Source organism: Eumetopias jubatus, unplaced genomic scaffold (assembly GCF_037043125.1).
Source record: "Eumetopias jubatus isolate StellerSeaLion01/CBP00866 unplaced genomic scaffold, mEumJub1_p1.0 scaffold_12, whole genome shotgun sequence".
Lineage (NCBI taxonomy): Eukaryota > Metazoa > Chordata > Mammalia > Carnivora > Otariidae > Eumetopias > Eumetopias jubatus.
This window is the reverse complement of record NW_028274818.1, coordinates 112,866,623-112,880,489: the sequence shown is the minus strand read 5'-3', so window position 1 is coordinate 112,880,489 and position 13,867 is coordinate 112,866,623. Positions and strand designations below refer to the sequence as shown.

Below are 13,867 nucleotides of genomic sequence, written 5' to 3'. Positions count from 1 at the left end.
AGGTTAGCCACCCCCCCACCCTGCAGTCTGGCAATGACTGGCAGGAGAGGAGGTGCACCTGATGCAGGAGAGAGCCCTCAAGCAGAGAGGAGGGGGCAGGTGCTCCCCCAGCAGCTGGAGGAACTCGGGGTAGCCACCCTCCCAGGCTGCAGGCAGACAGTGACTGGCAGGAAAGGAGGCACCTGGTGCAGGAGAGAGCCCTCAGGCAGAGAGGAGGGGGCAGGCCTTCCCCCAGCAGCAGGTGCACTGGGGCAGGCTGAGGGGGCATCCGTGGACAACAGTGCCTGCAGCTGGGGTCTCCACACAGACCCCCTCCTCGGGCTCAGCACAAGTTTGTCTGGATGGCCTTTGTCCCCCAAATACAAAGTCTGGCCCAGGACCCTCCTCAAGCCCCGACTCCCAATCCTTTGACCTCAGCTCAAGTGACAAGAAATGGCCAATAGTTTAGGTGGTGTTGGGTGCACCGGGGCATTTGTTTTTCTGGCCCATGCTGTAACATTGCTGGCATTTTAAAGATCTCAGGGCTTTGGTTCAAAATCGGTAGGATGCCGGGGACCACAGTCGGCTTTCTGGAAACCTGCCTCTTGGCATTGCAGCCCTCCCATCCCACCAGTTGTGCTCAGAATCCCTCCAGGTCACAGACCCACAGTCTTGCCTCCTCAGATGGCCCGGACGATGCACCTTCAAAAAGCGATCCCGGTGGTGCAGCAGGACACACCGCGGATTCCAGCAAATCCGCCTCCCAGAAACTGAGGGTACTGCTGGAGGAGCTGTCTGAAAACAGCCATGTCAGGGTTCCAGGAAGATACCAGAGGCACAGGAGTAACTGAGGAGCACCTGAATGTCAGGTAGCGGCAGTCAGAGCTTCCAGACCTTTCTTCCCTAAAGCTCCTCATTCCTCAGCCTTTCTTCCGGTGATTCTGCCTGGTTTCTATTTGCCCCAACTGTTATCCATTGCCTTAGGCAGCAGAGACGCACTTTTGCCTTTAAATGTTTTGGACATTGAATGTCCTCCAGTAGCCACTTCACTGCTGGGAGGGTTGGTAGCAAGCAAGAAGTCCCAGAGGACTCCAAGGGTCTGGACTTGGTGTTTCCCTCTCCTGAGATGGGGACACCTGTGGGAGGTGCAGGTGGTCAGCTGGGGGAGGGAGGTAGGCACCTGACATAGACAGATGGGGTATAGGTGAGGCCCGAGGCCCCCGGGGTATGTGCCTGGCACCCGGACTGAACAGGTCTTCAAAGCTGCAGACTGGCTGGGATCATCTTCGGGCTGAGGAGGAAGGTGAGGGGAGCAGAGGGGACTGAGGAGATTCGGCTCAGACAGGAGAGGGCTGAGCCACACTTTTGGGGGGAAAGTGGGTCAGGTTCAGGCTCACAGGGACAGACCTTGAGGCCATTATGCCATATGAAATAAGCCAGTCCCTAAAGGACCAACACCAGAGGACCCCACTTGGGAGGGATGGAGAGCACTCCCATTCACGGAGGTGGAAGGAGCTGCTGGGTGCGGGGGCTGGGGAAGTGGAATGGGGGGTAGGGTCTCATGGGTAGAGGTTCAGTTTGGGATGATGAAAACATTGTGGTGATGGACGGAAGTAGCCGGTTCAGAACAGGGAATACACTTATTGCCACTGAAACGCGCCTCATGGTATCAGCTGTATGTCCATTATACCACAATACAAAAGAAGTGAGTCAGGAAGTTGGGGCCATCGCAAGTCCCTGGAGGGCCCAGGAGCAGGGAGCCTGTCTCTTAGTTCTCGCTCTCACGCTCTGCCCCTTGTTGGGTGACTGAGCTCAGTAAGTGCTTGCTAAGACACAGTGCAGGCAGCTGGTCCAGAGAAAGTGCACAAGTGCAAACCCACTGGTGGGCACTTAGGAATCCCAATGGGACGTGCATCCAGACGGAGCAAGTGCCCACATTTCACAAACACCAGCACAGAAATAGCCATTTAAAACCAAGGCAGGAACCTTATATAGCCCAGAGGGCTCCACGCTCCTGGAGGCCAAGCTAGTGGCCATGGCCAAGGGCTCTGGTGGTGAGGGCACTGGGAGGTCTGAGAGGTGGCTCGGCGCACCATGACCCTGAAGCCCCATGGCTTCAGTGAGGTGTAAGGACTGGGAGGGAAGACCCGGCCAGCGCCCTTTCTGGCTCCATGGGTGCTACAGGGCTGCTCCCAGCTCCAACAGGTGATGTCTGTTTAGAACCACGGAGAAAACCTTTTCCCTCAATTGTTCTTTTTAAAAATGGTTACTCAGCATTGACATAGAAAAACATCCAACATAAAACTGGAGCCGTTCACAGGTGCAAATGACCCTGAAATGATCAAAATGTAGTGACTGACCACAAAGAGAGGAACTTGTGCCCCCAGACAGGCCTCCTGTACACAGGGGTAGCTGGGGCGTTGGCATGCCCATGCAAGCAGTGCTGGGCTCCACAGTTTCCCTCAAGGGGACAGAAGTAGGAATCTGGTCTGACGGCTCTGCTCAAGGAAGCACCCCCTGATGGAGATGGAGGCAGCCCTGCGTGAGTTCCAGATGTCCTGGTGACTCTTGGGCACAGCGACAAATCTCAGCTTCTTCATGACCCAGGGAATGATGGGCGGCCAGCCCAGCAGCCTCAGGTCCTGCAGATCCTCCAGAGGACAGCCCAGCTTCCGCGGGTCCTGTATGGCCTCTGGGGGCAGCTCCTCATGAGTTCTGTGTGTCCTGGTGATTCTTGGCATTGGCCTGAATCTCAGCTTCTTCATGACAGGGGCCAGCCCAGCAGCTGCGGGTCCCACAGGTCCTTCAGGGGACAGCCCAATAGCCGCGAGTCCCACAGCTCCTCTGGGGACAGCGCCTCATGAGTTCTGGGTGTCCTGGTGATTCTTGGGCACAGCCATGGATCTCAGCTTCTTCATGACCCGGGGAATGATGGGGGTCAGGCAGCAGTTGTGGGTCCCACAGGTCCTCCGGGGACAGCACCTTCGTGGGCCCATGGTCCAACAGGTACCTGTTCAGGTGGCTCTCATCGGGCCACACAGCCTCAATCCCATTGGCCCAGCTGACCACCATCGCCTGGTAACAGGCCGAGGTCAGTCGGGGAACCTCCACCACAAATCCCCCAGAAAGGCCCCCATGTAATAAAAGTTGCCCTGGTCCCTGGGGATGTAGGTCTGGGACTGTGGCCAGGGCTCACAGCTAAAGTCCTCATGGGCTGCCCAGTACAAACCAGGGTGTGGGTGCCAAAGAGGGGGGACAGGATCTCCATGCCCACATGGTCCCAAAACTTCATTCCCGCATCCACGTCCACGCACACCAGGTCTTCCACGTCACAGAGGAAGCGCTGCTCGCGGAAGTGGCTTAACATCACTCTGTGCCGCATGGACATATCCTGCCAGTGCAGGACGCCGCGTACCTCGAGGATCACCACCCTCCAGCCCTCCCAGAGTGGCACACGGGGCACAGCAACCAGCGGGTCGTTGAAGACGTAGTAAGTGACCCTGTGTCCACCATGAGGACCACCACCCTCTGGCCCACATGGAGGGGCACACGGGGCCTGGCAGCTGGCTGATTGGTGAAAACCTAGTAGGTGACCCCATGCCCCAACATGTAGTGCTTCTCTGCTGTCTGCAGGAACAGCTCCAGGGAAGACCATGCATCCACAGGGGCAGTGGACAGGGCAGGAAGAGGGTCACTGCCAGAGGTTGGCAGCAGGACCCCAGAGTTGGGGGCCATGGACATGTGCACCTTCTTCAAGGGGGCGGGCCCTGGGCTGCTTTAAGCAACAGCCACCTCCAGATCTTCCTGAGGGAATCAGCCAGCAGGACCTCCCTAATATCTGTTCCCAGAGATGGAGGCCATCAGCACTCCATCTTACAAAGGGGAGCCTGAGGCTTCGGAGGCTAGAAACCCATGCAGCCCCACAGCCAGCATGCTGGAGCCAGGAACACTCCCGCTGTGCTGAGCTCCTGGGCAAACCCTGCAGGTGCCCTCTACTGGCAGCTCCCCTGCAGATTACATCCCCACCTTCCAGGAAGGAAGTACCTTTGGGCACAGCCTTCATTTCTATGTCTTACAGAGTGGCTAGAATCAGCAGGGCCGGCCATCCGTCTCACTTTGCTTTGAGTGTGCTGCTGCTAGCCCCCACAGAACTGTCTCCACTTCCTGTAGTGTCCTCCCTGGAAGGCTGCTGGGCATCCTGCTGACAAGGTGCTCAGTAAGCCACTGGTATTCCTAGGAGGGGTCATCCTCAAACTCTGCCACATCAGGAATCAGGTCCAGCCCGTGGACAGGGAAGGCAAAAGATGACACCAGGAGGAAGAGGGGCTTGCTTAGGCCCCAAGCTTGAATCCAAGGGTGTAAGCTTCCAGGTCCAGGTCTACATCTCCCCGGCCCCAAAGGGTTCAAAGTCTTATCCAAACACGTCCCATGGCTGGTCCCCCTTTAAGGGTACTACCTGCTCCCCCCTGTGAGGACAGCAGCTCCCCCATTATAGGCAAGTGTGGTGAGCCCCGCTGAGACTGATATTTTGCGTAGGCACTAAGGCTACTTTCCTGTGCCTGCCCCATACCCGGCAGGTTAGTAAATCACTCACACAGGGAAGGCAGGCACTACATTTAAATAGGGGATAAGCACACTCAACCAGCAGACATGAGTCAGGTCACCAGAGGGCAAGTCCAGACCCAGACAATGGGGCAACAAGCCAGATATGAAGCAGGGGGATAGAAGAGTGATCCTGGCAGAGGGCAGAGCAAAAGCAAAGGCTTGTAGTCAGGCCCAGGGCACATGTGGGACGACCACATATTTGGGTGGCCCACAAAAGGGGGGCCATGGTGGAAGAGGTGAGGCTGGAGAGGTCGGGCAGGAGGGGAGCAGACCACAGAGAGGCCCAAAGTTTATGTTATGAAAATATCACTCTATTACCAGAGGAGAACGGGTTCTGTGCAGCAGAGGACAGGGAGACCCTAATCCCTAAACCTAACATGAGTCATACCCTAACACATACACTAACCCTAACCTGTACCTTAACCCGTACCCTAACCCTAACCCGTACCCTAACCCTAACCCCTAACCCATACCCTAACCCTAACCCTAACCCATACCATAACCCTAACCCGTACCCTAACCCTAAACTGAACCCTAACCTGAACCCGAACCCTAACCTGTACCCTAACCCATACCCATACCTGTACCCAAACCTGTACCCTAACCCTAACCCATACCCTAACCCTAACACGTACCCTAACCCATACCCAAACCCGTACCCTAACCCATACCCTAAACCCTAAACCGCAACCCCAATCCCAACCTGAACCCAAAGCCTAACCCGAACCCCTCCCCCAGGTCCATAACCCCGAACCCAAACTTGAACTCAAATCCCTAAACCCTAAACCTGAACCCTTAACTCAAACCCCAAATGCTGAACCCAAACCTGAACCCCGAAAGCGAACCTGAACTCGAACCCCTAAATCCAAAATCCTAACTCAAACCCCGAACCCGAACCCTCAACCCGAACCCAAACCCTAACCTCTAAGCCCTAAGCCCTAGCCCCACCCCAAACCCTAACCCTAACCCCTAACCCCTAAGCCCTAAGCCCTAGCCTGAACCCCAACCCTTAGCCCAAATCCCCTCACCCTAGCCTGAACCCCTCGCCCCTCGCCCCTCACCCAGGCTCACCTGTGAAGATCACCCTTCTGGCCGATCGCATCTTCCAAGCTTCCGGACCTTAACCCAACCTCAGATATACACATGGGTGAAAACATGGACAGACATTTCTCCAAGGATGACATACAGCTGACTAACACTTGTTTGGTGCTCCATATCACTTAGCTTCAGGGAAATACAAATCTAAACCACAATACGGTACCCCAACACGCCAGGTAGAATAGCTAAAATTAACAAACCAAGAAACAACAAATGTTGGTGGGGTGTGGAGGAAGGGGAACACTCTTACACTGTTGGTGGGAATGCAAACTAGTACAGCAACTCCAGAAAACAACATTGACATTCCTCAAGAAATTAAAAATCGAGCTACCCTACGAACCACCAATTGCACTACTGGGTATTTCCCCAAAAGATACATATCTATAGTGAAAAGAAGGGGCACATGCCCTGCAATGTTCACAGCAGCAACATCCACTATAGCCAAACTGTGGAAAGAGCCCAGATGTCCATGGACAGATGAATGCATAAGGAGATGTGTTACATACATACAATGGAATATCATCCAGCCATCAGAAAGGATGAATACTTACCATCCCATCGACCTGGATGCAACTGGACGGTACTATGCTGAGTGAAGTAAGTCTATCAGAGAAAGACAACTGTCATATGGTTTCACTCATATGGGAAATAAAAGAAACAGCACAGAGGACCATACAGGAAGGGAGAAATAGCTCAATGGGAAATCATCAGAGAGGAAGAAAAACCATGAGGGACTCTTAACTCTAGCAACAGAAGGAGGGTTGCTGGAGGGGAGGTGGGGGGGATGCAATAACTGGGTGACAGGCATGAAGGATGGCACGTGATGCAACGAGCAATGGGTGTTATACACAACTGTTAACTTATTGAACACCACAACTGAAACTAATGATGTACTGCAAGTTGGCTCACTGAATTTAAACTTTAAAAAGAAAAAAACTCCAACAATCCTAACATTTTATATGAAACCACAAAAGATAATGAACAGATAATGCAATGTTGAGAAAAAAACAAAGCTGGAAGAGTCACCATTCCAGATTTCAAATTATACTACAAGCTGTAGTCATCCTAACAGTATGGTACTGGCACAAAAATAGACACAGTGACCAAGGGAACAGGACAGAAGCTCAGACATAAACCCAAAAGGCAGGCAAGAATATCAAAAAGACAAAGGACAGTCTCTACAACAAATGGTGTTGGGAAAACTGGACACCTATGCACAGAAGAATGAAATTAGACCGCATTCTTACACCATACACACAAACTCAAAATAGTTTCAAGACCTAAATGTGAGTCCTGAAACCATAAAAATCCTACAAGAGGGCGCAAACACTAACTTCTCTGACATAGACCACACCAACATTTTCCTAGACGTATCTCCTGAGGCAAAGGAAACAAAAGCAAAAATAAGCTACTGGGACTGCATCCAAATAAAAAGTTTCCACACAGCACAAGAACAATGAAAATAATAATAAAAAGACAACCTACTGAATGGGAGAAGATATTTGCAAATATCATATGCAATAAAGGGACAGTGCTCAAAATGTATAGAACTGATACAACTCAACATCCAAAAAACAAATAATCCAGTTAAACAACAGGCAGAAGACATGAACAGACATTTCTCCACAGAAGAACTACAGATGGCCAACAGTCACATGAAAAGATGCTCATCATCACCCATCGTCAGGAAAATGCAAATCAAAACTACAATGAGATATTACCTCCCAATGTCAGAATGGCTAACAGCAGCAGCACAAGAAATAACAGGTGTTGGAAGGATGTGGAGAAAGGGGAACCCTTGTGCACTGTGGGTGCGAATGCAAACTGTTGCAGCCACCGTGGAAAACAGGATGGAGGTTCCTCAAAAAATTAAATCTAGAACTACTCTACAATCCGGCAATCACACTACTGGGTGTTCACCCAAACAATATGAAAATGATAACTCAAAAGGATACATGCACCCCTGTGCTTCTTGCAACATTACTTACAATATCACAATATGGAAGCAACCAAGTGTCTGATGATAAACTGTTGATAAACTGATAAATGAGATGATAGATGTGTGTATATATATACACACACACACAGTGGAATACTGTTGATAAACTGATAAATGAGATGATAGATGTGTATACACACACACACACACACACACACAGTGGAATACTGTTGATAAACTTATAAATGAGATGATAGATGTGTGTATACACACACACACACACACACACACAGTGGAATACTGTTGATAAACTGATAAATGATAAACTGTTGATAAACTGATAAATGAGATGATAGATGTGTACACACACACACACACACACACACACACAGTGGAATACTACGCATCCATAAAAAAAGAATGAAATCTTGCCATTTACAGCCACATGGATGGAACTAGAGGGTGTTATCCTAAGTGAAATCAGTCCGTCAGAGAAAGACAAATACCATATGATGTCACTCTTATGTGGAATTTTAAAAACAAACATAAATAAATAAAGGAGAAAAGAGACAAACCAAAGTGCAGACTCTTAACAATAAACAAATGACGGTGACCAGAGGGGAGGTGGATGGAGGGATGTGAAACAGATGAAGGGGATTAAGAGTACACTTTTCTTTCTTTTTTTAAAAATTTTTATTGTTATGTTAATCACCATATATTAGATCATTTGTTTTGGTGTAGTGTTCCATGATTCATTGTATGTTCATAACACCCAGTGCTCCATGCAGAACGTGCCCTCTCCAATACCCATCACCGGGCTAACACATCCCCTACCCTCCTCCCCCCTAGAAACCTCAGTTTGTTTTTCAGAGTCCATCATCTCTCCTGGTTCGTCTCCCCCTCTGAATTCCTCCCCTTCATTCTTCCTCTCCTGCTATCTTCTTCTTCTTTTTTCTTAAAATATGTTGCGTTATTTGTTTCAGAAGTACAGATCTGTGATTCAACAGTCTTACACAATTCACAGCGCTCACCGTAGCACATACCCTCCCCAATGTCTATCAACCAGCCACCCCATCCCTCCCACCCCCAACCACTCCAGTAACACTGAGTTTGTTCCTGAGATTAAGAATTCCTCATACGAGTGAGGTCATATGATACATGTCTTTCTCTGATTGACTTATTTCAATAAGCATAACATCCTCCAGTTCCAACCACGTCGTTGCAAATGGCAAGATCTCATTCCTTTTGATGGCTGCATAATATTCCATTGTGTATATATACCACTTCTTCTTTATCCATTCGTCTGTCGATGGACATCTTGGCTCTTTCCACAGTTTGGCTATTGTGGACATTGCTGCTATAAACATTGGGGTGCACGTACCCCTTCGGGTCCCTACATTTGTATATTTGGGGTAAATACCCAGTAGTGCAATTGCTGGTTCGAATGGTAGCTCTAATTTCAACTGTTTGAGGAACCTCCATACTGTTTTCCAGAGGGGTTGCACCAGCTTGCATTCCCACCAACAGTGTAGGAGGGTACCCCTTTCTCCACATCCCCGCCAAAATCTGTCGTTCCCTGACTTGTTCATTTTAGCCATTCTGACGGGTGTGAGGTGGTATCTCACTGAGGTTTTGATTTGGATTTCCATGATGCCAAGCGATGTTGAGCAATTTTCATGTGCCTGTTGGCCATTTGGATGTCTTCTTTGGAAAAATGTCTGCTCATGTCTTCTGCCCATTTCTTGATTGGATTCTTTGTTCTTTGGGTGTTGAGTTTGATAAGTTCTTTATAGATTTTGGATACTAGCCCTTTATCTGATATGTCATTTGCAAATATTTTCTCCCATTCTGTCGGTTGTCTTTTGGTTTTGTGGACTGTTTCTTTTGCTGTGCAAAAGCTTTTTATCTTGATGAAATCCCAATAGTTCATTTTTGCCCTGGCTTCCCGTGCCTTTGGTGATGTTTCTAGGAAGAAGTTGCTGCGGCTGAGGTCGAAGAGGTTGCTACCTGTGTTCTCCTTTAGGATTTGGATGGACTCCTGTCTCACGTTTAGGTCTTTCAACCATTTGGAGTCTATTTTTGCGTGTGGTATAAGGAAATGGTCCAGTTTCATTCTTCTGCATGTGGCTGTTCAATTTTCCCAACACCATTTGTTGAAGAGACTGTCTTTTTGCCATTGAACATTCTTTCCTTCTTTGTCAAAGATAAGTTGACCATAGAGTTGAGGGTCCATTTCTGGGCTCTCGATTCTGTTCCATTGATCTATGTGTCTGTTTTTGTGCCAGTACCATACTGTCTTGATGATGACAGGTTTGTAATAGAGCTGGACGTCCGGAATTGTGATGCCGCCAGCTTTGCTTTTCTTTTTCAATATTCCTCTGGCTATTCGGGGTCTCTTCTGGTTCCATACAAATTTTAGGATTATTTGTTCCATTTCTTTGAAAAAAGTGGATGGTAGTTTGATGGGGATTGCATTGAATGTGTAGATTGCTCTAGGTAGCATTGACATCTTCACAATTTTGGTTCTCCCAATCCATGAGCATGGAACATTTTTCCATTTCTTTGTGTCTTCTTCAATTTCTTTCATGAGTATTTCATAGTTTTCTGAATACAGATCCTTTGCCTCTTTGGTTAAATTTATTCCTAGGTGTCTAATCGTTTTGGGTGCAATTGTAAATGGGATCGACTCCTTGATTTGTCTCTCTTCTCTCCTGTTGTTGGTGTATAGGAATGCCACTGATTTCTGTGCATTGATTTTATAGCCTCCTACTTGACTGAATTCCTGTATGAGTTCTAGCAGTTTTGGGGTGGAGTCTTTTGGGTTTTCCACATAAAGTATCATATCATCTGCAAAGAGTGAGAGTTTGACTTCCTCTTTGCCAATTTGGATGCCTTTGATTTCTTTTTGTTGTCTGATTGCTGTGGCTAGGACTTCTAATACTATGTTGAATAGCAGTGGTGAGAGTGGACATCCCTGCCGCGTTCCTGACCTTATGGGAAAAGCTCTCAGCTTTTCCCCATTGAGAATGATATTCGCTGTAGGTTTTTCGTAGATGGCTTTTATGATATTGAGGTATGTACCCTCTATCCCTATACTCTGAAGAGTTTTGATCAAGAAAGGATGCTGTACTTTGTCAAATGCTTTTTCTGCAACTATTGAGAGGATCATATGATTCTTGTTCTTTCTTTTGTTAATGTATTGTATCACGTTGATTGATTTGCGGATGTTGAACCAGCCTTGCAGCCCAGGGATAAATCCCACTTGGTCGTGGTGAATAATCTTTTTAATGTACTGTTGGATCCTATTGGCTAGTATTTTGGTGAGAATTTTTGCATCCATGTTCATCAAGGATATTGGTCTGTAATTCTCCTTTTTGATGGGGTCTTTGACTGGTTTTGGGATCAAGGTAATGGTGGCCTCATAAAATGAATTTGGAAGTTTTCCTTCCATTTCTATTTTTTGGAACAGTTTCAGAAGAATATATATTAATTCTTCTTCAAATGTCTGATAGAATTCCCCTGGGAAGCCATCTGGCCCTGGGCTTTTGTTTCTTGGGAGATTTTTGATGACCGCTTCAATTTCCTTAGTGGTTATAGGTCTGTTCAGGTTTTCTATTTCTTCCTGGTTCAGTTTTGGTAGTTGATACATCTCTAGGAATGCACCCATTTCTTCCAGGTTATCTAATCTGCTGGCATAGAGTTGCTCATAATATGTTCTTATAATTGTTTGTAATTCTTTGGTGTTGGTTGTGATCTCTCCTCTCTCATTCATGATTTTGTTGATTTGGGTCATTTCTCTTTTTCTTTTTGATCAGTCTGGCCAGGGGTTTATCAATCTTGTTAATTCTTTCAAAGAACCAGCTCCTAGTTTTGTTAATCTGTTCTACTGTTCTTTTGGTTTCTAGTTCATTGATTTCTGCTCTGATCTTTATGATTTCTCTTCTCCTGCTGGGTTTAGGCTTTATTTGCTGTTCTTTCTCCAGCTCCTTTAGGTGTAGGGTTAGGTTGTGTATTTGAGACCTTTCTTGTTTCTTGAGAAAGGCTTATATTGCTATATACTTTCCTCTCAGGACTACCTTTGCTGTATCCCAAAGATTTTGGACAGTTGTGTTTTCATTTTCATTGGTTTCCATGAATTTTTTTAATTCTTCTTTAATTTCCTGGTTGACCCATTCATTCTTTAGTAGGATGCTCTTTAGCCTCCATGTATTTGAGTTCTTTACGACTTTCCTCTTGTGATTGAGTTCTAGTTTCAAAGCATTATGGTCTGAAAATATGCAGGGAATGATCCCAATCTTTTGGTACCGGTTGAGACCTGATTTGTGACCTAGGATGTGATCAATTCTGGAGAATGTTCCATGGACACTAGAGAAGAATGTGTATTCCGTTGCTTTGGGATGGAATGTTCTGAATATGTCGGTGAAGTCCATTTGGTCCAGTGTGTCATTTAAAGTCTGTATTTCCTTGTTGATCTTTTGTTTAGATGAACTGTCCATTTCAGTAAGGGGGGTGTAAAAGTCCCCCACTATTATTGTATTTTTGTCAATGTGTTTCTTTGCTTTTGTTATTAATTGCCTTATATAATTTCCTGCTCCCATGTTCGGGGCACAGATATTTACAATTGTTAGATCTTCTTGTTGGATAGACCCTTTAAGTAGGATATTGTGTCCTTCCTCATTTCAGTCTTTGTTTTAAAATCTAGTTTGTCTGATATAAGGATTGCCACCCCAGCTTTCTTTTGGTGTCCATTAGCATGGTAAATGGTTTCCCACCCCCCTCACTTTCAATGTGGGGGTGTCTTTGGGTCTAAAATGAGTCTCTTGCAGACAGCATATTGATGGGTCTTGTTTTTTAATCCAATCTGATCGCCTGTGTCTTTTGATTGGGGCATTTAGCCCATTTACATTCAGGATAACTATTGAAAGGTATGAATTTAGTGCCATTGTATTGCCTGTAAGGTGACTGTTACTGTATGTTGTCTGTGTTCCTTTCTGATCTTTGCTGCTTTTAGGCTCTCTCTTTGCTTAGAGGACACCTTTCAATATTTCTTGGAGGGCTGGTTTCGTGTTTGCAAATTCCTTTAGTTTTTGTTTGTTCTGGAAGCTTTTTATCTCTCCTTCTATTTTCAATAATAGCCTAGCTGGATATAGTATTCTTGGCTGCATATTTTTCTTGTTTAGTGCTCTGAGGATATCTTGCCAGTCCTTTCTGGCCTGCCAGGTCTCTGTGGATAGGTCTGTTGCCAATCTAATATTTTTACCATTGTAGGTTACATATCTCTTCTCCCGAGCTGCTTTCAGGATTTTCTCTTTGTCTCTGAGACTCGTAAGTTTTACTATTAGGTGTCGGGGTGTTGACCTATTATTGATTTTGAGAGGGGTTCTCTGGGCCTCCTGGATTTTGATGCCTGTTTCCTTCCTCACATTAGGGAATTTCTCTACTATTATTTGCTCCAATATACCTTCTGCCCCTCTCTTTCTTTCTTCTTCTTCTGGGATCCCAATTATTCTAATGTTGTTTCATCTTATCGTATCACTTATCTCTCAAATTCTGCCCTCATGATCCTGCAGTTGTTTCTCTCTCTTTTTCTCAACCTCTTTATTTTCCATCATTTGGTCTTCTATATCACTGATTCTCTCTTCTGCCTCATTTATCCTAGCAGTTAGTGCCCCCATTTTTGATTGCACCTCATCAATAGCCTTTTTGATTTCGACTTGGTTAGATTTTAGTTCTTTTATTTCTACAGAAAGGGTTTCTCTAATAACTTCCACGCTTTTTTCACGCCCAGCTAGTATCTTTAAAGTCATGATTCTGAACTCTAGGTCCGACATCGTACTAATGTCTGTATTGAGTAGGTCCCTGGCTGACGGCACTACCTCTTGTTCTTTTTGCTGAGGTGATTTTTTTCGTCTTGTCATTTTGTCCAGAGGAGAATAGATGAATGAGAGAACAAAATGCTAACAGGTTTACAACGTCCCCAGCAAATATACTGTATACAAATAAGAAAAGACCTGAAACCAGGGGAAAGGGAAGGGAAAGAAAGAAAAAAGAAAGAGAAAAAAAAAGAAAAAAGATAAAAACAAAATCAGAACAATACAAAAAAAGGAGAATGTGATCAAATATGATCAGGCTAGTGCATAGATCAGTGCCACATAATAGATTTTGGGCGTATTTTGGTCTGTTAGAAAAAAGTGCCTCCTAAAATTTTAAGGGAAGAAAGACATATATGTACAAAATAAGGGTTGA

At 46.4% G+C, this 13,867-nt stretch overlaps 1 pseudogene; it reads right to left on the bottom strand.

Moving 5' to 3' along the window:
- Positions 1-2,441: 2,441 nt before the first annotated feature.
- Positions 2,442-3,720, bottom strand: LOC148162920 (histo-blood group ABO system transferase pseudogene; annotated as a pseudogene).
- Positions 3,721-13,867: the final 10,147 nt, after the last annotated feature.